The sequence below is a fragment of the Neofelis nebulosa genome, chromosome 11, assembly GCF_028018385.1.
Source record: "Neofelis nebulosa isolate mNeoNeb1 chromosome 11, mNeoNeb1.pri, whole genome shotgun sequence".
Classification (NCBI taxonomy): Eukaryota; Metazoa; Chordata; class Mammalia; order Carnivora; family Felidae; genus Neofelis; species Neofelis nebulosa.
This window is the reverse complement of record NC_080792.1, coordinates 39047046-39074662: the sequence shown is the minus strand read 5'-3', so window position 1 is coordinate 39074662 and position 27617 is coordinate 39047046. Positions and strand designations below refer to the sequence as shown.

The 27617-nt window shown below is 36.1% G+C and overlaps 1 protein-coding gene across 7 annotated transcripts in view; it reads right to left on the bottom strand.

The window, feature by feature from the left end:
* Positions 1 to 27617, bottom strand: part of NOL4 (nucleolar protein 4) — a 417551-nt gene that overhangs the window by 261571 nt on the left and 128363 nt on the right. The gene's annotated exons all lie outside the window — the stretch shown is intronic.

Genomic DNA, 27617 nt, shown 5'->3' with positions numbered 1-27617 from the left:
GAAGCAGGGAGACTAGATAGGAGGTTACTTTAAAAAAACAGGCAAATGATGTTGGTTGGTGGTTTGGACTAGGAGAGTAGGTTTGGAAAGGGAGATAAGGGTCCAGATTCTGGATATACTCTGAAGATAAAAGAACCAGAAAGTTATCTGATTGATCGAATGCTGAATGCTAAAAAGAAGGAAGTGATACCTGACTCCGGGTATTCTGGTCTGAGCAACTAAGAGGACGGAGTTGAGGCAGACGAGGATGCAGGTGAAGCAAGACTGATTGACTGATTGATTATTTTAGAAAGAGCTAAATTGTGGATGGATCAAGATGCTTATTTTATGTCCGGATGGAAATGCCAAATGGGGGTTTGGGAATACAGGTCTGGGGTTAACAGTAGAAGCCTAGTTCGGAGATATAACTATGAGTCGTCACTACACAGATGATATGCAAATGTTCGAGTCTGCTATCACCAAAGGAGTGACTGCACACAGAAAACAGGAAGTATCCAAACACTGAGCCACAAGGTGCTACAAAGTTAAGAGAGAAGGGAAATGATGAAAAACTAAGGAACAACGTGAGAAGGAAAAGCCAGTGAGCTAAGAGTTAAATAAACTAGGTGAGCAAAGCGGTGCTGCAGTTTCTGCACCTGCGCCATGCACCGCCTGGTGGTGGCCACGAATGTGTCAGTGCAGGTACAGACCCACTGCAGATGGAGAGGCTCTGCAGAGATGAGGACAAGTCGGGCAAGACTAGACGACAGTTGGGTCTTGCAGAATGCTTTAAAAACTGAAAAGAGCCCTAAATGTGAAAACAAATACCTGAGTATGTCAATTCTTCTTCCTCGCCTCCTCAAATTTTACCAGGAAGCAGCAGTGGAGGAAGGAACAATGGAAAGAGAAATTGCTAATTCCTAAGCATTCTTGAAGTAATTATATCTCAAAATGCTTTCCAATTTGAATTAAAGAGTGAACAAACTTGGAGCTGCAATACAATACCCTCTCTGCCCAAATACTGATAAGATGAAAAAAGGGGTGGTAGCCTGACAAACCAAAGATTAACTCAATATAATTAAAACTATGGCTCATCGATCAGAGGAACTTGGAATGATTAGCCCCTTACCCTAACCACTAGACAAGTGAAAGGGTTTTATTACCTGGGAAAGGAATCGAAACAATGTTTCCACCATTCTTTTATAACAATGTCCAGAAAAAATAAAACTTTACAAGATACGGGAGGGATATATTACCCATAATAAAGGGAAAGCAAAATAAATAGCTCTATAGATAATTCATTATTGAAATTGGCATGCCTGGGCTTTACAATAATCATTATTAACTTGTTAGTCATATTAAACAAGTTTAACATGTTAAACAACTTATAGCAAAAGATTAATATATTGGGTGTAATGATAGCATATTTCAGCAGAAAACAGGAAGCTCTAAAAAAGCACTAAATAGAAATTATGGAATTAGACAATATGTTGTCTGAAATTAAAGTTCATTTGACGTGTTTAAGAGAAGACTTAACATGGGTAAAGAAAGGATAAGTGAATTTGAAGTCAAGTGAGAAGAAATTATCTAAGTTAAAAGCATAGAAGCAAAAAGACTGTTGGAAAAAAGTGACAGTAAAAATGTCAGTGATCTGTGACATAATATCAATAATACACATGCAATCATGCAATTGAAATCTGCAAAGGAGATCAGAGGGAAAATGAGGCTGAAAATGTTTTTGGAAAAGAGAAGTCTGCAAAATTGAAGCAACTGAAAGAAATCTCTACTCACAGTTTTAAAAGACTCAACAAACCATAACCAGAATTTACACACACACACACACACACACACACACACACACACACACACACCCCTGAGCATTCCATAGGCAAACTGCTGAAAACCAAAAATATAAGATAATCTTAAGAGAAGACAGAGACAAAAATACACATAACTGAAAGAATGAATATACATACAGATAATGGCCAGACCACATACAAAAATAGAACTGGGACCCACAATCTGCAGCAACCATCCCAGGAAACCAACTCATTTTCTACAGTAACTAGCCCAGAAAGTCAGACTACTTTGTAAGCCAGATGTGGAGGCAATCAGATGTCCTTCTCTAGAAACCAGCCTAAAAAGCCCAGCAATAACCTCTATACAACTGGTCCAAACTGGCCAGGACCTGATTAGTAACTGACAGCTTCCCTAATTTCTGTCCCACATCCAACTTATGACTAACCAAAGAAAGCCCTACGCAGCCCTAACTAACTGCACAGAATGTACCACTTCTAATTAGCCCACTTCCAGCTTCCCCAGGCCAACAGCTTCTAATCAGGGTTTACTTGAAGGCTCTCCTTTGCTTTCACTGTAAAGCTTTCCCTCTCCTCTGCCTGTCTTTGAGTCTCTGCAAACATCAGTAATGGTGGCTGACTCTTGCTACAGCCAGCTCTGAATAAATAGCCTTTGCCTGTTCTCATTTGGTCTTCATTTATTTCCACATAATGTACAGAAGAACAAGAATGATTGCCAACTGCACATAATAAACAATTCAACCCAGAACATAAAAAACATCGTCTTTAAAGTGTTGGAGGGAAAAATACTCGTAACCTAAAATTCTACAGTGAAAAAGTCCTTGAGAAATGAATACAAAATAAAGATATATCCACTAAGCAACAGCTGAGTGACGGAATCTGTCCCTAGCAGAATGTGCACAACAAAATGATAAAGTAAATCCTTCAGTATAAAAGTAAATAATTGGAAACTCAGCTTAGAATTGAAAGAAATTATAAACATGTAGAAAATAGACTATTTTTAATCTTTCTTACTTTATTTAAAAGGCTATTAAAAGCAAAAATGGTAATATAAACATGGAGTTTCTAAGTTATGAAGTAAAACATATGAAAACAAAGTATTAATCCTAAGTGTGCTATAATATGGTAGACACATACTGAAGTTCCCAGATAACCGTGAAAAAACATTAGAACTAAAAGTATTCTAATTAGAGATTATCAGACTGGAAATACATACCAACATCTAGAGTTAGGTCTATTTACCTACCTACCTACCTACCTACGTACCTCCTTACCTATCTGTCTGTCTGTCTAGAGAGACTGAGGTAGTGAGAGGCAACCAATTACATATGTCATACAGAGCTATATTTTAAATCTAAAGAGACAGGTAGGTGAGAAGAAAAATGACAGAACATGGTACATCATTCATATGAAAACTGGTATTGCTATATTAGCATTAGACAAAATAGATTTCAATATAATAAAATGTACTTCAATAAAATTGTACATTACAAAAAATGTAACGGTAATATAATAAAATAAAAATGTATTACCAGTGATATAAAATTACATTTTATAGAGACAAAAGGTCAATTTATCAAGAAGGGATGTCCTGAATGTGTGTATACATCTAATAACAAAGGTTGAAAATATGTGAAGCACAAAATGGACAGAATTAAAGGGAGAAAACAGATAAATGTACAATTATGTTGGAGATTAATATATGTTCCTCAGTCATTAATAAAACAAGTAGATAAAAACTAGTAAGGATATAGATTTGAACTACACTATCAACCAAATTGATTTAATTGACATATATAGAATACTACACAAAATAAGTATAGAATATTCTTATTTTCAGGTGTACCCGAACCTTCCATCAAGTCATATCATATAATGGACCATGAAACAAGTCTAAGTAAATTTAAAAGTACACAAATCATATAGAAGACAATTAAAAATCTAAAAAAGAATCCACACCCACACACACACAAAAGATTTGGAACTGAATATTTACTTCCAAATAATCCGTGGGTCAAGTATCACAAGGAAATTTTAAAAATATACTCATTTTAACTAATATGAAAACAAAATGTGCATGTGAAGAAGCTAAAATTATTTAAGAAGCTAGAAAATGAAAAACAAATGAAAACTAAGAAGAATAAATTATTAAAAATTCACAGTGGTTATCATGTAAGTAGAAAATATACAAAATATAGAGAAGAGGTAATATTCCAGAAGTTGGTTCTTTGACAATATTAATAAAATTCATAATCCCTTGGAACAACTTCATGAAAATAATAAAAATCAAAATAAATTATCAATATAAGTAATGAAAAATGGCATCACTGCAGGTTCTACAAACATTAAAACAATAATAAGGTGATATTCTAAATATTTAAGCCAATAAATTAAGTAAATTAGATGAAATAGATACATTTCTTAGAACTACAACTGTAACAAAAAAGAAATAATAAATCCAAATATCTATGTACGTGTTTAATAATGGATCTACAAAATAACAGAGGTCTAGAAATACAATCAAATAAAAAAGCAGGGACTTATTTTCTCCAGGAAAGAAATAATAGAAAAAATTCTATAAGAAAGAAAATATGGTCACTTATGGATACCATTTACATGAGAATTAAATTCAATTATTTTTTAACTAAAAAATGTGAAGTAACTAAATTGGGAAGTGTCAGGAGAGAGAGGATAGGAGAGTGCTATAGAAAACCAATATATTATGTCTAAAATGTAAACTAAAAAAATCAAGAAATAGCAAGAAGAAGTGGTTATTTAAAAATGGGGGTGCCCTGATGGCTCAGACAGTTAAGGGTTCAACTTTGGCTCAGGTCACCATCTGGTGGTTCGTGGTTTTGAGCCCAGTGTCAGGCTCTGTGGTGACAGCTTGGAGCCTGGAGCCTGCTTCGGATTCTGTGTCTCCCTCTCCGCCCTGCCTCCCCTCAGCTCACACTCTGCCTCTCTCTCTCGCTCTCAAAAATAAATAAACATTAATTTTTTTTAAGAAACATGTTAGAAATGAAAAAGAAACCACTAAAATATTTGAAAGCAGTTACCTGTGTGAAGCAAGAAGAGAGAATAGGTAAGGCATTGATATATTTTTGTACATGCTATTTTAACAATTGAGATTTTAAACTATTTATATAAATTAAATTAATTACAAATTAAGATACTATAAGTTCATTATACATTTAAAAACAGTATAAAGTCTAAAGGTAAGAATCATATTTAATAGAACTTAGAGCTAGCCTTTCTTCATATGTAGTAATATTGTGTAATGTCATATAATAAACATATAAGGAAAAAAATAAATCACTAAGTTGGAAATATGCTGTATATATAAATTTTACAATCATATTTGTGAATTAAAATTATATATGGATATTTTCCTATATCATTGACTAGTCTTCAAAGCTAATATTTTATTTTTTTATTTATTTTTTTTTTTTTAATTTTTTTTTCAACGTTTTTAATTTATTTTTGGGACAGAGAGAGACAGAGCATGAACGGGGGAGGGGCAGAGACAGAGGGAGACACAGAAGCGGAAACAGGCTCCAGGCTCTGAGCCATCAGCCCAGAGCCCGACGCGGGGCTCGAACTCACGGACCGCGAGATCGTGACCTGGCTGAAGTCGGGCGCTTAACCGACTGCGCCACCCAGGCGCCCCCAAAGCTAATATTTTAAATGGTGATATAATTTTCTATTAATAATATTCATTAATTAAACAAATATTTATGAGCATCTAATATGATCAGGCACTTGAGATACATCAGTGAAAAAACAGGCATTTGCTATCCATTACTAGTCCATTAGTGGATCATTTAGGTTTATTTATCTTGTTGTTGTTATGATAATGTTTCAGTAAACATCTCTGTTGTCAGATAATATATATCTATTTGTACCTATAATTACTGTTTAGATTATGTTTCTAAGAGTAATTCTTGGAATTATAGTTTCACTTATAATTCAGACTTACAAATATTTTACAGTTTCTTGAAACATACTCGCAAATGGTCTTAGAAAGAGTGTACCAATTTACATTATATCAGTGTGTTACAGAGTGTCTGCTTTACAAAATTATATCATACCATAACAATTTCATTATCTTTTAAAAATATTTTCCAATTTGATGGGGAAATAATTCTTTCATTAGTTTCTGTTCTTTTACTTATTAGTTTGAAATTTTTTCTCATATTAGTTACCTGCTCTTCTTTGTTATTTTACTCCTTAGAGGGTTGAGTATGTCTTTTATCTCACAACTACTGTGTTTTGTTTTGTTTGTGGATTTTGTTGTTGTTGTTTGTTTTTGGTTTTTGGTTTTTAGCTAAAGGAAGTAAACAAAATGAAATCATTTCCAGTTTCCTGTTCTACATGGAAGGAGCTTGGAAGTCACCACTGTGTCCTAATGAGAAAAAAGCCAGAAGATTGAAATAAACAAATCTTCTGGGTACCTAGAGGGGACAGGACACAGGGCAAATAGCAGCCACCAAGACTGGACAATCAACACGTGAATGCAGGGAGTCTTAGCTTACCAGGACACGGACACATAAAAGGAAACTGCCACGGGAGCTAGTGCCAGGGTAGGAAGACATGAACTGTAAATGATGAATTGTTGGAGGCTCAGTGTTGATAACTCTGAGAGTGAATAACTCCAGGAGGATCTAGGCCTGGTGGGGTGTAGGGAGGGGGACACAATATTGTGAGATTTACCAATGGAGCTCAACCAGATTCCTATTGTAAATACCAGAGAAAAATCCCCTTGGGTATCTGGCAGCAGGAGGGAGAGGAACCATTCTGAAATAAAAGAGAGGCTCTTCTAAACAAAGCCTGCACTCAGGAAAAATGAGTTAACCAGAGTAAAATCTGCTGCAAAAGGGAAATACCCAAATCCGGCCCTATTTTGCTATCCTGCCCCACCAAGGGCAGGGAGAAGAAAACTGAGAAACACCTGGGCACAAGGCCACTAAAAGACTGAGAGTTAATCACAGGACTATACTTTCCCACCCCCCACCCCCACCTCACAGTATATCACTAAAGGCCTATTTGTAACAGTTTCTATTACCCATTATATCATGTCTAGCTATCGAGAAAAAATTACAAGACATACCAAAAGGCAAAAAACAAAAACAAAAACAAAACAATTTTAAGAGACAGAATATCAGAACCAGATATGGCAGGGGTGTTGGAATTATCAGACCAGGAATGGAAAACAGCTATGATTCATATGTTAAGGGCTCTAGTTAATAAAGTAGACAAGTAGGCATGTGCAAAAGCAGACTGAAGTATAAGCAGAGAGATAGAAATGCTAAGAAAGAACCAAAAAGAAAAGCTATAGGTTATATAAAAAAAAGAAGGTAACAGAAATGAAGAATGCATTACATGGGTTTATTAGTAGACTGGACACAGCTGATAAAAGAATTTCTGAGCTAGAAGATATATCAATAGAATCCTCAAACACAAAAAAAGGAAAGAGAACAAAAACTAAACCAAGACAAAACAAAACAAAACACAAAAGCATATTCAAGGACTGAGGGACAACTACAAAAGGTATAACATCCACATAATGGGAGTACCAGAAACAGAAGAAAGAGAGAAGGGAAGAGAGGAAATATTTGAAATAAGAATGACTGAAAGTTTCCCCAAATGTATGTCAGACATTAAACCACAAAGCTAGGAAACTCAGAGAACAACAGGCAAGATGAATACCAAAGGGTGAATTAAAAACAAACAAACAAACAAAAAACCCCACTACACCTAGGCATATCATTTTCAAATAATAGAAAATGAAAGACAAAATTCTGAAAGAAGCCAGAGGGGAAAAAATAACACCTTACCTATAGAGGAACAAAGATAAAATTACTCCTACTTCTCAGAAACCATGAAAGCAAGAAGGGAGTGAAGTAAAATATTTAAAGTGTTAAGAGGAAAAAAACCCATCAACCTGGAATTCTGTACCCTGCGAATATCCTTCAAAGTGAAAGAGAAACCAAGATTTCCTCAGACAAACAAAAAATGAGGGAATATTTTTTCAGTAATCTTACAAAAAATAAAAAAATAAAAAAAAAAGAAAAGAAAAAAAGAACTTTGGAGAGAAGGTAAATAATGTAGGTTAGAAACTTGGATCTACATAAAGGAAGAAACAGCATCAAAGAAAGAATAAGATAAGGTAAAACAAAAAATTGTATTTTTCTTATGCTTAATTGATCCAACAGATAACAGTTTATACAAAATAATTCCTACAATTTTTCAAATATGTCTGTTTTTGTATACACACACGTGTGTATCTGTATCTATATATACATACACAAAAAAGCATATGTCATACATATATACATGTATATACACACATATACACATATATGTTATACATACACACACACACACACACATTATTATAAGGTATTCACACTACTGTGAAGTGGTACATGTTACTTGAAAGTAGGCTTGGATTATCTATAAATGTACACTGTCCACCCTAGGGAAACCATTTAAAAATGTAAAAAAGGAAGTAAAACTGATATACTAAAAAGGAGGAAAAATGGAATCTTAAAATGCTCAATTAAAGCTACAAAAGGCAGAAAAAGAGTAGAAGAGAAAAAAAGAAAAGGAACAAGAGGAATAAAGAGTGACAGATGTGGTTAGTTATTAATCCAACCACATCAATAGTCACTTTGAATGTGAATGGTCTACATGCACCAGTTAAAGACAGACATTGTCACAGTGAATCAAAAAACACAATCCAACTATATGTTGTCTATAAGAAATCTACTTTAAATATGAATATAAAACCACATATAGATTAAAAGAAAATGGATGGAAAAAACACTTACCATGCTAATAATAATCAAAAGTAAGCAGAGGGTCTATATTAATTACAGACACAGTAAAGTTCAAATCAAGGAAATTTATCAGGAATAAAGAAGGGCATTACATAATGATAAAGAGTTCAGTTCTCCAAGTTCTCCACAATTGTTCTCCACAATTTTTAATGTGTATGTGCCTAACAACAGTGTCAGACTATGTTAAGCAAAAACTGATAAAACTGTAAGGAACAACAAACAGATGAATCCACTATCAGAGTTGGAGATTTCAACATCTCCCTCTCAGGAATAGACAGATCCAGCATCTAGAAAATCAGTATGGACACAGTTGATCTCAACAACACTAACAATCAACTAGATTAAATTCACATTTATAGGCTACTTCGTCCAACAACAACAGAATATACACTCTTCTCAAGCTCACATGGGGCATTCAACAGGTTAGAGTACATTCTGCCATAAATCATACCTTAACACATTTGAAAGAATAGAAATTATATAATGTATACTCTTAGACCATGTTGGAATTAAACTAGAAATCAATAAAAGATCAATGGAAAATACCCAAATATGTGACAATTAAATAATACATTTGTATCCTTTCCAGTCAAAGCGTCCCCCATTTAATACTTCTGGCAGGGCTGGCTTAGTGGTCATGAACCCATTTAGTTTTTGTTTGTCTGGGAAACTCTATATATCTCCATCTATTTTGAATGATAGCCTTGCTGGATAGAGTATTCATGGCTGCAAATTTTTCTCATTCAGCACTTTGAATATATCAAGCCAGTCCCTTCTGGCTTGCCATGTTTCCTGAGAACCTTGCAGCTAGCCTAATGGGTCTTAACTATAAAGAACAAATTGATGGTTACCAGAGAGGAGGTGGGGGCAGGGGGGGGGGGAATGGGTTAAACAGGTGATAGGGATTAAGGAGTGCACTTCTTATGCACCAGGTGTATGTAAGTGTTGAATCACTAAACTAATATTACACTCTGTTAACTGGAATTTAAATAAAAACTTAAAATAAAACAAAACAATACACTTCTAATTTTTTTTAACGTTTATTTATTTTTGAGAGAAAAAGACAAAGCATGAACAGGACAGAGAGAAAGAGAGAGACAGAATCAGAAGCAGGCTCCAGGCTCTGAGCTGTCAGCACAGAATCCAATGTGGGTTCGAACGCACTAACGATGAGATCATGTCCTAAGCTAAAGTCAGACGCTTAACTGACTGAGCCACAAAAACAATACACTTCTAAATAACACATAAGTCAAAGAAGATATTTCAAGAAAAATTTTAAAATTTAGAACTAGATGAATATTAAAACACAATTTATCAAAATTTGTGGAAAAGAGTGAAAGCAGTGCTTAGGGTGAAATTTATAGTATTGAATATATATATTAGAAAATATGAAAGATCTAAAATTAACAAGTTTCCACTTCCTGAAAGTAAAACAGGAGAAAAATTCAATTCAAATTCAACAGAAGAGAAGAATAAAAATTAGAGAAGGGACCAATGGAATTGAAAACAGGATTCAATAAAAAAAATGAAAGAAACCAAAAAATAATTTTCTGTAAAGATCAATAAGCTTCAACAGACTAATGAAAAAGAAAGAGAGAGAGGAAAAAACAACACATTAAAAAGATAACAAAGAATAATATGAAGCAACTCTATGCCCACAAATTTGGTAATCCACAGATGAACTGGACCAATTACTAGAAAGACACAGGCTGCCAAACTCAAACAAGAAGAAACAGACTATCTAAATAGACCAATATCTATCAAGGAAATTGAATAAGTCATTAATAACCTTCTAAAACAAAAGCACTAGGACCAGATATGTTTATTGGTGAATTCCACCAAATGTTTAAAGAAAAAATTATACTAATCCTTTACAATCTCTTTCAGAGGACATAAATAGAGAGGATACATCTTAATTCATTCTGTGAGGTCAGTATTTTCCTTACACAAAAACCAGACAAATACATCACATGAAAAGAAAACTACCTACCAATATCTCTCATAAACATAGATGCAACAAAATATTAGCAAATTGAATCTAAAAAAGTCATAAAATTAATTACACACCATGACCAGTGGGATTTATCTCTGGTATACAAAACTAATTCTACGTTCCAAAGTGTATTAACATAATTCTTCACATCAGTAGATTTTTAAAAATCACATAATCATATCAATAGAAGCAAGAAAAAGCAGTTGATAAAATCCAAAAGCTAATCATGATAAAAAACTCTCAGTAAACTAGAAATAGAAGGGCAATATTTCAACTTGATAAAGCCTGTCTACAAAAAAAAAACCCATAGCTAACATCATACTTAATGGTGTGAAACTGAAAGCTCTCCCATAATATCAGGTACAAGAAAACAATATAAACTATCACCTGTGCCTTTCAATGTCATATTGGAAGTTTTAGTTAATGCAATAAGAAAAGGAAATAAATTATATACATATTAGAAACGAAAACACAAAACTGTCTTTGTTTACAGATGACTTGATTGTGTATTAGGAAATCTGACGAATCAACAAAAGCCCCCTGAAACTAAGTGAATATAGGAAGGTTGTGAAACAAATTGTGTGTAAAATGCCAGTTGTTTTCCTATATAACAACAATGAACAAGTGGAATTTGAAATTTAAAACACAACATCCATCCCCCAAAATGAAATACTTAGGTATAAATCTAACAAAGTATGTACAATATCTACCTACTTATCTACCTACCTACCTACCTGTAGTGAGGAAAACTACAAAACTGTGATGAGCAAAGTAAAAAAAACCCTAAATAAATAAATGGAGAGATACCCCATGTTAATGGATAGAAAGACTCAATACTGTCAAGATGCCAGTTTTCTAAAATTGATCTATAGATTCAATGTAATTTCAGTCACAATCCCACCAAGTTATTTAATGGATATTGAAAAACCATTCTAAGGTTTACATAGAAAGTCAAAATACTTAGCACAGCCAATACAATATTGAAGGAGAAGAATAAAGTTGGAGAGCTAACACTACCCAACTTAAACACTTACGGTAAATCCACAGGAATCAAGAGAGTGTGGTATTGGCCAAAGTTTAAATAAATAGATCAATGGAAAAGAATAGACAGCTCAGAAATAGACCCATATAAATAGTCAACTCATCTTGACAAAGTAGCAAATGTAATACAATGAAGCTAAGACAGTGTCTTCAATACATGGTGCTGGAACAACTGATGTCCACATGTAAAAAAAATTAATCTAGGCCCAGACCCTTCACAAAAATTAACTCAAAATGAATCATAAATCTAAACATAAAATGAAAACTAGAAAACTTCTAGAAGATAAGCAGGAGAAAACCTAAATGTCCTTGAGTATGGTGATGACCTTTTCGCACAAGTCATCAAAGGCATGATCTGTGAAAGAAACAACTGACAAGTTGTTAAAAGTAAAAAAAAAAAAAACTTTTCTGCCAAAGACAATATCAAGGGAATGATAAGACAAGCCACAGACTGGAAAAAAATGCAAATGACATATATAATAAAGGACTATTATTCAAAAACATACTAAGAACTCTTAAAATTTTGTCAATAATAAGAAAACAAACTAATTAAAATTGGGCCAAAGACCTGACTTGAGGTCTCAGAAAGAAGATATACAGGTGACAAATAAGTACATGAAAAGATACTCCAAATCATATGTCATAAGGGAAATGTAAATTAAAACAGCAATGAGATACAACCACATACCTATTAGAATAGCTAAAATCCAGAAAACCAACACCATCAAATGCTGATAAGGATATGGAGCAACAGGAACTCTCATTCACTGCTGGTGGGAATGCAAAATAACATAGCCAGTTTGGAAGACAGTTTGGTGGTTTCCAAAAGCTAAACACACCCTTATGATGCAATCCATCAATAATGTTCCCTAGCATTTATCCCAAGGAAAATTTATGTACACACAAAAACTGCACATGGATGTTTATAACAGCTTTGTTCATAATTGTTAAAATTTGGAAACAAACAAAATGGCCTTCAGTAGGTGGATAAGAGAATTAAACTGTGGAACATTCAGACAGTGAAATATTATTCACTGCCAAAAATAAATGAGCTATCAAGTCAGGAAAAGATATGATAGAATCTTAAATGCATATTACGAAGTGAAAGAAACCAATCTGAAAAGGCTTCATACTGTATTATTGCAACTACATAACATTCTGGAACAGGCAAAACTGTGGAGGCAATAAAAGACCACTGTGTGTCAGGGGTGGGTAGGGAGAGAGATGAATGAGCAGAACACAGAGGCAGTGAAAACACTCTATGATATTATAATGATGGATCATGTCATTTTACATTTATCCAAACCCACAGAACATATACCACCAAGAGTGAACCCCAAGGACTGTGGGTGATTATTATGAGTTAATACAGGTTCACCCTTGGTTAAAAAAAAAATGTACCATTCTGGTGGGTGATTTTTTTTTCTCCTCTTTGGGAGATGACCTTCTTCCAAGTGCCACCTTCTTTTTTTTTTTTTTAACTTAAATTCAAGTTAGTTAACATACAGCGTAGTCTTGGCTACAGAAGTAGAACCCAGTTATTCACCTCTTACATATAACACCCAGTGCTCATCCCAAAAAGTGCCCTCCCCAATGTCCATCACCCATTCAACCCATCCCCCCAACCCACCTCTTCTGCAGCAACCTCAGTTTGTTCTCTGTATTTAAAAGTCTCTTATTTGCCTCCCTCTCTTGTGGAGACTATGTATGTGTGGGGGCAGGATGTATATGGAAGTCCAAAACTAAAACTGCTTCAAAAAACAGCTTTAAAAAAATAAGAAACAAAATATAAAGCTTTATATTTGGTGTTCAGAAAAAAACAACAGCAAAATCATTTTTTTTTAGTTTTTGCAGCAGGAAAATACCAAGTAGCCATGTTCCTTTTGCCCATCACAAGTATGTAGTATTTTTTATAGCTTTGAGGATGAACTACCCTATGAAACCACAAGAAGTCCAAGTTCTTACATAGTTTTACTTACCTCAACTGATAACATTTGAATAACCAGTTTTTACAATGGTCATTCTTTCATAGCTTACCTAATTTTGTAAGCAATATTTCATAAAGTATGAAACTAACTCAAGAATGAAGAGTCATTAAGTGTATTTTATGGTGGGGGGGGAATGAGAATTACAAGTTTCATAGACCAAGTAATATTGATGTTTCTTAGATACCTAGAAAAGAGCAGAGCACACTGTAATAAATACTTTATTGGACTTTTCCCCCTTAGTTATTAAACAACTTTAATAAAAATAAATTTCCTCTTAAAAGAAAAACTTGTTTCTAATTTTCTTTCTTTAAAAAAAGCTGTTTTAATGGTCCATGCTTCCTTTCATATATAGGATTTAGTCTTTTAGTTTATTTTATATAACTAGGCCTTTCTTTTGTTAGAATATAAATTCTAATGTAACAGATATCTTGTCTGCCTTGTTTATTGCTATGGTCCTAGAGTAAAAAAGTTTCTGCCTCAGGGTGCCTGAGGGCTCAGTCCGTTAAGCATCTGATTCTTGATCTCAGCTCAGGTCATGATCTCAGGGTTCAGATTTGTGGGATTGAGCCCCGTGTCAGGCTTTTCGTTGACAACATGGAACCTGCTTAGGATTCTCTCTCTCCCTCTCTCTGTCCCCTCCCCAACCCCCGCCCTTTCTCTCAAAATAAATAAACTTAAAAAAAAGTTTCCGCCTCATAGTAAGGGCTTAATAATTGAAGAAGAATGGATGAATTACTCTTGAACCCATTATATTAGCAATCATAAGGCTTCTCAATCATTTTTATGAAATGCTTCCAGAAGTAGTAAGTGAAATAAAAATTTTCATTCATTAGATCACAGTTGAACAAAAGGAGAGAAGGGATTAGTCTCCATGTAAACCATGAAGGGCATGGCCAAAGTGAAGCAGAATTCTCCAAAGTCAAAAGTACGTTCTCTTTTGGGGCTCTTCATGCCCCAATTTAGACTTTGCAGCACACCTGGTGGTTCAGTCAGTTAAGTCTCCAACTTCAGCTCAGGTCATGATCTCGCGGTCTGTGAGTTCGAGCCCCGTGTCAGGCTCTGTGCTGACAGCTCAAAGCTCGGAGCCTGCTTTGGATTCTGTGTCTCCCTCTCTCTCTGCCCCTCCCCCCACTCAAAAATAAACAAACATTTTTTAAAAATTTTTTAAATAAAGAGTTTATAAGCAAATAATTGTGAATCTGGGTGGTAAGTACATCCTACTATAAACACATACGTACTTCACTATTTCCTCTTTTTGTGTTTGTTTGAAATTTTTACATATTTCCTATATAATATATATTGTAACACAACATATACATTTCATAATTTTTTCAAAACCTTTAAGTTCCTCCTGAGTCTTCCCAGTGAGTAGTTGGTAATTTAAATTTCGGTGTTCCTTCACAGTTGCAAAGGTTATATTTTGAGGGGTGTATGTGATTTTATGTATAAGGGGGAAACAGGAGAAAGTTCAGATACCAAAGATAATGGTAAAGTCTTACATATCATGACAGGCGAATGAGAGTGATACTTTAGTAGGGGGCAGGCAGGGAAAGCCTTGAGCAAACGACAGTGGCCTTGGCTACTTGCAAGACATGCTTGTCTTGTCAGATGACAAGATGCCCATTCCTCTGGGTGAATACAGCTTGCACCAGCACATCTGGCTTGGCAGAGCAGAAGATGACCTGTAATCAGCTTTCACTCGCCCCATGGTCAACAGTAGCCTTTGGAGAGTGTACAAACTTGATCACTTCAAATCTACACACGGCAGCCCAGGGGAGCCATTTCTGGCATCCTCCAAATCCCTTACATCAACAGCAGCCCTATTCTGCTTACTCAAAAAAAAGGGCCATCCCGGATGTAAAATACACTTACCCAACAACATATGGCAAAAAATCATTAGCACCAACTGGACTGAATGAAAATCATCCCTTCGCCGCATTTGTAATCTGACTCCTGTCTCCTAGACAGAATGCTGTCCGAAAATAAATTCGGGGGCAGTTCACTAAATGCTCCAAAAAGTGTAGATGTAATGTTTCCTCAAGATGAGGTTTTCTCTTTATTGCAGATGTATTCATAATTATTTTGACTAATCAGAAGAAAATTCCAGAACTCACACATTTCCCTTCCTCCTTGTTCCAACAAGATGACTGCACATTTCTAATTTCACTATTCTTTCTTTCAAGAGAATGGAGCCAGAACTGGATGTGTTGGAATGAGAGAATAACAAACTCGACATTTCTACTGATCTTTGTGAGCTGGGACTCTTTAAAGCACTGTAGATACAGGAGACTCTCTGATTATAGGGTGTTTCTGAGTTCCAGATGTCATCTGTGGTCCAAGACAGACAAGTCACTTGAACAGCATTTACGGAACTCTTCCTAAGCGCCAGATCTTAGAGATGGGCTCCTTAGTTCTTCCACACAGATTTAAATTGCAGGCAGATTATCTGAATAGCACAACATTGAATACTTCCAGGGGTCTTAGACACAAATTTTCTACAAAATGGTGGCTAGTAACACTTACCTGCTTCTAACAAAATAGAAGCCATCTATTTTTAGCAGCAGGACTGACTACAGCATGAGTCCTTGAATAGTGAACTCTGTTTACGTTTGACATGTATGCAGACCGCAAACTCCCTGAAGGTGTACTCACAAGTCATTGTGAAAATGTGTCATACCAGGGAGTAAAGTCTTGCAAATGGAATTTATAAAATCTACTGAATGAAAAGTAAGCCAGTCTCATTTGAACTAATGTGATATATATGCACATACACACACACACACACACACACACACACACACACACTAACCACTTAAAAGTTAACTTTCCCTAAAAGTTAATACTCATGATATAGTATTTAAATACAACTTCAGAGGAAAACAAAACAAACAAAAACAACACATAGGGGCACCTGGGTAGCTTAGTCAGTTGAGCCTCTAACTCTTGACTTCTTCAGCTCAGGTCATGATCTCACAGTTCAAGGGTTCAAGCCCCCCGCCCGTTGGGCTCTGTGCTGACAGAACAGAGCCTCCTTGGGATTCTCTCTCATTCCCTCCCTCTCTGTGTCCCTCTCCTGCTTGTACACATGTGTGCATGGATGAGCCCATTCTCTCTCTCTCAAATTAACTTGAAAAAAAAAAACACCCAAACAAAAACAAAACACCACAAACCACCAAATACCCTCAATTTTAACTGGAATTGGAGCCCACAGAAAAAAAAGATAAATAAAACGGGAAATTTACTTTAATTCGTATGAAATTAAATATTTGTAGAAATGAAGGAGGTTGGCAGAAATTTGATATCAGTAGACCTCTAGTGGTCATTAGAGTAACTGGTGATTTTAGTATTTTTCATTACTGCCCCTTTCAGCATAAAACATGAAGTGTTCAAGTGTTCCAGGATATTACTTTCAATGGCAAAGGTGCAAAGAGTATCAGATATCTTTTCATATCTGTAGCAAAACAAAATAAAAAATATAAAACTAACTTCCAAAGTAGGTTGGCCACCAACTATTACCTAAAGACAGTGTATTATTTTTACACTTGAAAAACCATTATAGGCTTTTAAATCCAGAGATCGGCCTTTCTAATTGTAAAATAATTTCCATGCAAAGAGGGATCCAGTGCACATATGTGTTATTGCTTTTCATCTCAGATAATTGAAATGTGACCATTTTCGTTAGTCAAGGTGTTTTAGTCTAAATTCAAATCTGTGAGCTGTGAATACATGATTTTACTTGCAGGGGAGGCAATATATAACATGTTTTTTCTTTATATTAAAATGAAAATGTCACTTTTGGGGGATGATGGATATAAGCCTCTCAACATTGGTCAGGTCACAGAAATTCGCATTAGGTAGATGTAAACTATATTCTAATTGAAAGTGAAAAGTCTCAGATGACATCAATTTCCTTCTCCCCAATTTAAGTCATTCTTGTTAATGATGACTTTTTGCCCCTTATTAATAAAGACAATTGGTAAAATGCAAAGGATGTCTTCAAGCAGCAGCATTCTCCAGGTGACAGTACATGTTGTGGCCATAGAACAACTCCCAGGAGACAAAGGCACTCACCCTCAATGATATCACGCTAACAATAACTAAAAACTTACCTCCCACAAGAATGTGTTTCTTTTGTACACGTCAAATAATCCGTTTAAAAACACTTTTAACATTTATTTCTTTTTGAGAAAGAGAGCCAAAGCGGGAGCAGGAGAGGGGCAGAGAGAGAGAGGGAGACACAGAATCGAAGCAGGCTCCAGGCTCTGAGCTGTCAGCACAGTCACGGGGCTCGAACTCATGAACCGTGAGATCATGACCTGAGCAGAAGTCGGATGCTTAACTGACTGAGCCAACCAGGCACCCCTTGAATAATTCATTTTATATAGGTAAGTGTAGGAGAAGATAAAACATTTAATAAGTCATGTTCAAGCCAACTGTGTATATCTAACAACAAGCCAACAGTAATTCAACAATTACTCACATGGGATCAAAACAGCATAGTTTTAAAACATCTTTTGATCTGAAAAAGGATTTTGGAAATGTCTAGTGACTACTTATAAAAAGAACATAGGTTCAAAATGAACCTGCTTTCCAATTTCCTACAAGGTATTAAAAAAGGAAGGACATTGCTCAGGAATGTAAATTCAAGACAACTGTGAGGGTACCTTAGAAACATCAACTTCCAAGCTCTGCCCCAAATTCAATGATGATTACTGCTGACATCTGTATTCCACGTAGAACTGGTTTAAGTCCACACGGTCACCAACTCATGTGTACAAAAAGGGGGCATTTTCCTTTTTAAATTGAATTCGGTTTATTTGCCCCACTCCTGGCGAGGGAAGGAAATCTATGCCACTTGAAGGATGTTCAGTCATTTCCAGTGAAAACTCGAGTCTTGGTCGTAGAACCATTCTGTCTTGTGAACTCATGAGGTTTCTAATGACACGCATTCCTTCCCTTTTTTCCCAGGGATCTCAGTGACATGATATTCTTCTCCTCAGGAAAAGGGAGAAGAAAAAGGAGGCCAATTTATTCTGTGCTCACTGTCCTCCATGGGAAGATAACTTTCCTCCATGGAAAGAGGAACTTTCTCATCAGATGCCTATCCTTGTGGAGTCTGCTGATGATGACCATGAGTCTGCGAGGGCTTCCAAATTGTAGAATCAGGATGTTTTTTTTCCCCAACCTCAGAGATTCTTCTGGTTCGCCAGACCTCTCAGCTGCTTCTTTCTACCTACCCCATGTTAGCGAGTCTATGAGATTTTCCCTCAGCTTATTGCCTAAGTACTTCACAGGATTCCTGCTGCCCTCTTCAGATGCCATGTTGGACACAGGGCATTTCTCTGGGAGGTTTGCAGTCTTCCTAGCTATATACCCTGGGTAATGAGACTCTGTTCTTTTATCCTTGAAGCATATTCCGATTACTCTGCTGCCCTGGCCATGGCCACTAGGCTTTTCCCAGAGAACCCTGCAGCTCATATCTCTAAATTGCTCTTTCCCACATATAGTAGGAAGGTTAATTTTGGGGAGGAAACAAAAGTTTTGTGCAATTTTGCATTCTCGTCCTTTCTATAATGTATTCATTCAGACCTCTAGGCTTTTGCTCCTATTTAAAGTGAATTTCTTAGAATTCTACTCTATGTTGGGATCTTGCCAGTGAAAGCCATGGTTTTAAAGATGTATATCTATGCTATTAATTTTAAAATATCTACTTAAGCCCTCAAAAGCCAAACAATTGATTCTTTATTCTTTCTATAATATGCTTAGCCTGAGGGCAGTTCATTGAAAAGCCCTGGACTCTGCTTGAAAGGAGATGTGGTGAGCGGAAGAGGATTTGAAAAACCACGCACACACAGTTTAACATCAAAATAATCGCCCCGTTATACCTAAAAGTGTATAAAGCACATGGCTTTGGCACATGCGATTGCTTCTTTCTGAAGTGCTCTTGTGCGTTTCTTCACCTATGAACTGGTTTGCACCTTCTGGATCTACGTCACTTTTTCTGAGAGGCATTTCCAGCTCTCCCATGGCCAGGTTAAGTCAGTGCCACTGCTATCCTCTCTAATGGGGCTCCTTCCATTCTTAGCGGTTGTCACAATTTGTACTCACAAACTTAGTCTTATGTCCCCACCCTCCTAGACTACACATCAACATCAACAGTGTAGACCTTTTTTATGTTTTACGCACTACTGAATTCCAAGCACTTTATACAGTAGGTGGTCAATAAGTAATTGTTGTAAATGGTCATATTATCTTATTGGTTCCCTTCATAGACTCTGTGAGGTTAATAAGGCAAATATTACCTTCAAATTAACCTTAGGTTAATTAACCCTTAGGTTAATATATATGAAATGACATGCATCAGGACATTTTTATGTCATAGAAATGGGATCTATACTTTGGTCCTATGAATCTTGGCCTACTGCTGTCCATTATACCACATCCTTATCCATTGTTACCATTAACAATGGCTCGGAATCGGCTTTATAAATAATTCTTAGTAAAACATTTGCTTAATAAGGTAAAACAATACTTTTAGTAACAAAAAAGCAGCATGGTTTAATGAAAAGAAAACCAAAGACAGGTTTAATTTTGAAATGAGAGTAATATTGATCATTAAAATGAACGACATTATTATAAATATCACCACAATGGGGTAAGAAACACTTTTTTTTTTTTTCAACTTTTTAAAATTTATTTTTGGGACAGAGAGAGACAGAGCATGAACGGGGGAGGGGCAGAGAGAGAGGGAGACACAGAATCGGAAGCAGGCTCCAGGCTCTGAGCCATCAGCCCAGAGCCTGACGCGGGGCTCGAACTCACGGACCGCGAGATCGTGACCTGGCTGAAGTCGGACGCTTAACCGACTGCGCCACCCAGGCGCCCCAGAAACACTTTCAAAAGAAAGTCAAAATACCTAGTCTATCTGGAGCTTATTTTTAAAAAGTTCATTTCCAGAGTAACATTTTATAGTCTTCTTTTTAAGAAAATATGAATTGATCCTCATCTCTAGATGCAGAGGCAAAAGCTGGCCAATTTACAGATTGGCCAGTTAATAAGCCCTATGAACAAGTAGGGATATTCATAATCGTTAGACAAAAAATACACCCAAGTGGTAACTGGTTCTATTATTAGCCCTCAATTCACTCAATGTAAGTTCTCAAAGCCACAATATCTTACCAGCATTTAATAACCTTTATGGGGTCTAGTTGTGTTCTTTTCACAAATGCAGTACAGTAATTTCAATTCATAATATTAGAAGCCTTCTTTTGAAGTTTGCTGTTTCATTTTTAAAGCTTACTCACATTAGGTATGGCTGAATATACCATTATTATATAAGTTTCCCTAACTTAATCTGGATATTTTCCACATTATGCAACCTTTAACATTCTTTCAAAAATGTTTTTATTACATTAACATGAGTATTATTGTTATAAAGTATGTTAATTTAAGATGTGCCTTGTATGATTGATATTTTCAAAAGAGCCTATTCATCTGAATGCTTTATGCAGGAAAACAGTATTCTTCATCAAAAAGTGTACACTTTATTGTTAATTTACACAAAGCAAAACTGAAATGTTACCCAAAAAAAGCTTATAAGGTAAATCACTATTGGCCTAATTGGATGGTCATGAATGAAAAGTGGGTTTTTTTCCCTTTTCTGCCAAATATTGGCCTTATTATTCAGAATAAAGTAAAGTAAAATGAGAAGATTTGAAATAATGAATGCAGCAGAGGAGGTCAATCATAATTTCTTATTGTCCTTTCCAACAAGGGAAGAATAGGGGGAAATGAAAGAAATTGTCAAAAGTCAATTACACATTTAACAGATAAAAGGAAATATGAATTTTAAACACAGGGCAATTATTGTCAAGAGGTGTTATTGAAATAAACAGATCTTGAGTTTGCTACTCCTGATGAAACTAACAGATTTCAAGGGCTAGAAATAGCATTTTAGTTTCTTTATAACAATGCAGAAACAAAGAAGCTACATGCACGAAAATAGGAAAGTATGAGAAAACATCTGCAAGTAGCTATTATACAGTTTTAAAGGCACAGGTACTACTAAAACACGAGCCAGAATATTAATTCCCTGTTCGGAAAATAAGAACACGATGGGACACTTGAGCATGTCTGGCATAAAATAATCTGCGTTAAGCAAGCACAAGTTACAGAATATGATAAATGCGGTGGTGACAGACGTGGGCTTGTGGCAACTTAGAAACTCATCTTTAGAGAGACAGGCTCCAGATCCGGAATGTCCGTGTTCTGATCCTTCTTCCACTACTTTGCAGCTGGGTGACGACAGACTAGTTATTTAGCCTCCATGTCCTCACCTCTACCATAAAAATAACAACACTTCATGCCTCATAGGATTGCTGTGAAAATCTGAAAAGTTAATTCTTGGGGCAGCGCCATGTACAGGAAGCAATCAAGACAGTTCTCATCATCGCTTATCCTCACTTTCTATTGGAAATATCTTACCACGATTTGATTTTCAATGGTTAAATTCAGATGAGAGTCTAGATGTGTTTCATCAATTCAAAAATAGAATTATGCACATCACATTTGAGATAAACAAACTGCTGATGTCGCTGACATGCATTGAGTAAGCATGTCCTCACTGAGCCCAAGTTAGAACTCTGGCATCATTGTTTGGTATACCAAACTCCCCTGTACCTATAATGCTAATCTGATTTTTCTTGATTGCTTTATCACAGATTTGAATAAGAACAGAGATAAGCAGTGATGAGTTGTAATTTTTATTCTGTATGATGCTGGAATGTATTCTCCAGGATGTTATTAGGCAGTGGCAATAATGATAGGTTAGTGAAATAAATCCCCAGACTGAGAGATGGGCTGATTGACACCTGACTGCCAAGAATCGCAAAGTTTCTGAAATGTATACAGACAGTTAAGGTTGTCAAAGCTTCAATGATGTTGCTGTTAAAAGAAATCCTAGGAAACCCTCCGGTACCTCAGGAGCTCAGGATAAATGTTATGAAAAGTGCTTGAAGGAAGATAATCATAATTGTTGGAAGTACTAGAACTAACTCCTCCTCCCTCCCTCTCTCCCTCCCTCTCTCTCATCCCTTCCACATGCACACACAGCCACTACCCCCCTTCCTTTCTCTCTCGACACACACACACAGCCACTCATACATATATATGTACATACACATATACATATATTTAGGAAGGAATAAGGGATAAGGGTTCTTATGAACGATGTTCATGAAGAAGAGGGGGGAAAATGGGAGCATTCATTTCACATATTGGCAATACCTACCAGCCTTTGTGCTGACTACAGTTTCTTGCCAAAGGCATGGAAGATTGGCAGCAAAAACAAGACAGAAAATAACCCTGGAAGATTCTTGCAGTCAAGACTGGAGGGAAAGTGGTCAGCAATCACCCTGATTCCCTAAGTACTCTTCATACATGTACCTTGGAATTACAATATCTGAAACTGATATTATATTGTATGATAACTAACTGGAATTTAAATAAGAAAGAAAAAGCCAATAAATAAAATGGCTGTTTAAATATGGCAAGGGCTAGGGGGTGCCTTGATTTCGGCTAGATCATGATTTCGAGCCCTGTGTCAGGCTTCAGCACAGAGGATTCCCTCTCTCCCCCTCTCTCTTTGCCCCAACCCTCTGCTCTCATTCATATTCATTCTCTCTCTCTCTCTCTCTCTCAAAATAATTGAATAAACTTAAAAAAAAGATGCCAAGTGCTAGCTGGGAGAAGGACGGGGATGTCTACATCACTCTTTAATCCCTTCCTCTAGCCTGAGAAAACATTTAAAGCAGTTTAAAGATACATAGAAAATGATATCTTTTAAAGGAAAATGTTTTGTCAGGATGAAAACAACAGAAAATATTACAGATCCAAGAGAGAATCCTAAAACCGTGCACAGTCAGAGTGTTCCGGAGCCAGAATAAGTCTTAGAGAGAGGTCATCTGAGCTTCTCATTGACAGATGTAGAAACGGTTGCCTGAAGACAATACTTCTTAAATAAGGCTGCAAGACTCATTTACTGTAAGAGCTGGGACAAGAAGCCAGGTGTCAAGATTTGAACTTAAGAGATTGTTCATGCTGCCTCCTTCATAAATTCACTTTAGGACTCAAAGCTTCCTAATGTTCCACTGCTCCTGACTGGGTTTGGGAGGAAGACAGCAACTGGCATCAGAAACCCCAAAGTGAGATGTCGAAAGGACAGAATATTCATTCACGGGCAAGGAAATCCACTGCCTGTCTAATGTTTGGTGAGAAAGACTGAGTGTAAGAGTTGAGTCCACTTTCACCTCCGAAGCAATCAGATGAAGAAGAAATTTCAAACACTATTTCAGTTCAAAAACTACATTCTACGATATGTCAAACACTGTTCTTGGCTCCAAAGGCAGGGTGAAGGGATTCAGAAGATGTACGGTCTCCCACCTGCAGGCACTGCCGGTCAAACAGGTAAGAGTGATAAGAAAGCAACTATACTACAAATTTATAATGAATGTAATGAAATACCCTTTTAACTGTTTTCTTCAATATCCTCTGACCATTCTTTCATGAACCAATCATCCAGTTTATGATCTTTGTAAACCTAGTAAATAAAGATTTTTATGGTCAGTTTAGCACCATTTTGTAACTGCTTTCTGTCTCTACAACTCTTATGCAACACCAGCTTCAAAGCCCTGAAATAATTCATCCCTGAAATTATTTGTATCCAAAGGCTAAAGTTGTTTGCTTGTTTATCTTTTAAGTAATAGCTAGCTGACCCACACTGACAAGAGAGTTGTAAAGAAACACAGCATGGTGTTGACTTTATAGTGAGAGTTTAAAAGGGGTGACATGGGGCGCCTGGGTGGCTCGGTTGGTTGGGCATCCGACTTCGGCTCAGGTCATGATCTCACGGTCTGTGAGTTCGAGCCCCGCGTCAGGCTCTGTGCTGACAGCTCAGAGCCTGGAGCCTGTTTCCGATCCTGTGTCTCCCTCTCTCTCTGCCCCTCCCCTGTTCACGCGCTGTCTCTGTCTCAAAAATAAATAAACGGGGGCGCCTGGGTGGCGCAGTCGGTTAAGCGTCCGACTTCAGCCAGGTCACGATCTCGCGGTCTGTGAGTTCGAGCCCCACGTTGGGCTCTGGGCTGATGGCTCGGAGCCTGGAGCCTGTTTCCGATTCTGTGTCTCCCTCTCTCTCTGCCCCTCCCCCGTTCATGCTCTGTCTCTCTCTGTCCCAAAAATAAATAAAAAACGTTGAAAAAAAAATTTTTTTAATAAATAAATAAACGTTAAAAAAATTTTAAAAAATAAATAAAAAAAATAAAAGGGGTGACAGTAAAAACAAAAATTTAGAAAAAAAAAGTTAGCTACTTAGACTCAAATTTGTACAATTCAAGCAGTTACGATTCTATAATATAGCTGGATACGTGAATTTATAGGCTCAAAATTTATTTGAATAAATGCTTTCTAACATCTCTCCAGTGTCATGTGCATTCTTACCTTATTTATGCCTTATCAGGCAGGCAAAACTCAATATTCAAGGACTAAAGGGTCTAGTATCTGCTATTTAGCCCCAACGGAATTTTGGCGTCTCCTGGAGGTGCTAAAATATTGAATGTTGGATCCATGTAATCATTCATGGACCAGTGAATATTGCCACGAAGTTAATGACCAAGCACAAGAACAATACTTCAAAACAAAGAATTACCCCAGAAGTAAAATTCCAAATTAATCTGACATCCTTCACTGATCAGATTAGACTCCCCAAATCAAACTGGAGCCTAGCCAATTTCCCTTAATTTTCCAGAGATCTAGGACCTAGCTAAGATTAGACTGGTGTCCTGAGTGTGCAAGCTTTATCCTGAAATCAATAAGCTAAATTTGTAAACAAGCACTCACTTACATGAAAAACCACTTATGCAATATGAGTAAAATATGAAGAAGTGGAATTTCAACTTAAAAGGAAAGTAAACTTTCAAATATTATCACTCTAAATACAAGAAAATATTCCCTACAAAAGCATTTAAAGGAAATACATAACTAAACATATTTTTTCCACACTTACATTTTACAGGTAAGCCAAATTGCTATTTCTTCTGCTTTTGGACGTCGAGTAACTGTCTGAAAGCAATTTCAAATGATTAAATACACACACACACACACACACACACACACACACACAAGCATACATAATATTACAACAGAACCTAGCAATCAAAATTTCCTCCAGTTCATAGAAACACTCCATTTAATTATCTACCGTCTTCATTTATTTATAAAGATATTTTATATTTCTGAAAATTATGATATAATTATTCATAGAGCCACCGCCATGAAAAGAAAGCTTTCTGAAAACTTCAGCGGTGTGGGGCGCCTGAGTGGCTGAGTCAGTTAAGCGCCTGACTCTTGATCTTGACTCAGGTCATGATCTCAGAGCCCCCATGAGGAGCGCTCTGTGCTGGCAGCACGGAGCCTGCTTGGGATTCTCAGTCTCCCTCTCTCTCTGCCCCTCGATGCCCCCTCTCTCAAAAGTAAATAAACATTTAAAAATTTTTTTAAAAATATCCGTGTAACCACCTCAACCCAGAATAATGAATCTCTCACGTAAATTATTTTTTTAATTTGGCATTACAACAACTTGGATTAAGAAAAAGTAGCACCAGTGTATAATTCTCAGGTATTTGAAGAAGTGTATGGCAACTTAAAATTTGAGAATAACACCATTAAGGCAGTTTCAATTTGGGAAGTAAAATATTTTATTATATTTATGCAAAAAATTTCTTTTCAATATTTTTTGCTTTATGCAAAATATCCTGAACAATTATAAAGTATTAAAGGAAAACAAAGTTTTGGAACAAAGAAAGTGCCTTACTTACGCAAGACAATAGGTCAATAGGGAATTTAGTGTTGCACCTAAAAAAATGTTAATAACTTTTCTAATTAAAACTCAACATCATAAAAAATGAAACACTAAATTTAATTTTGTATTAACTATACTGTTTTACATCATTTTTATTAAAAACACGTTTTATTAGATTTCCAACTAAATTAAATAGTGAATAGTTATTGCTTTTATTGCCAGTTTATATGCTTTAATAATTACTTGGAACCATCCCATTCAGCTAAATTAGATGCAATTTTAGTCATGAACATACTTTTAATAAAATTTTATTCACGTATATACAGCAGTAAAAGAGTGTTATGTTTGTGTGTATTCTAAAATTAAGTTCAAATGTGTATGATACTCAGATAAATAAGACTGCAAAAAAATTGTAAAATTTAGTAGGTGAGTAGAGGAACATTTTCAGAAATATTAAAGAAATGCAATATATAACAGCTGTCCTAACGAAGAAAACAGGGCTACATGAAACCCATGCATATCAATCCTCACTCTGAAGGTAATTCAGAAGGTAACACTGGCTAAAGACAGCATTTGAGCATGACTATACCCACATGACTCACTACCTTTTAGACCCCTGCCATCCTGACCCTCCCAAACTTCCAGGTAGAAATGTGAGGAAAATAAAAGTACAGCTGGAACACTGGCTCCATACCTTTCCCTTATGATTGTCTTAGTTACCTCATTTGAGGTGGTCCCATGAGTCTGGTCTTTACAAATGTGTAAGTCAAGATACACGCAATGCCCATGTGTATGCATCATTGTTCTGAAACAGAAATCCCAATTTCAAAAACAGTTTGCTTTTCATATTCTTCATGTTCTACTTTATTTTAGAGCTTGACCTATTAGGTTGAACCAATCTGGCAATCTCATATGGTTCAACCTTACATGTCAGGTCTGTCCTTATAACCCCATTGTGTAGCTCAGTCTAGGTTTCAATAGGTATTTGTTGACTTAATAATGAAATACTGGGTCTCTCACCCCTTACCCTTGCCTAAGGATGCTCAAGGCTCCATGTAAGATACTTATTAAAATTATATGCCTGAATGGGACATGTGCCTCCATGTT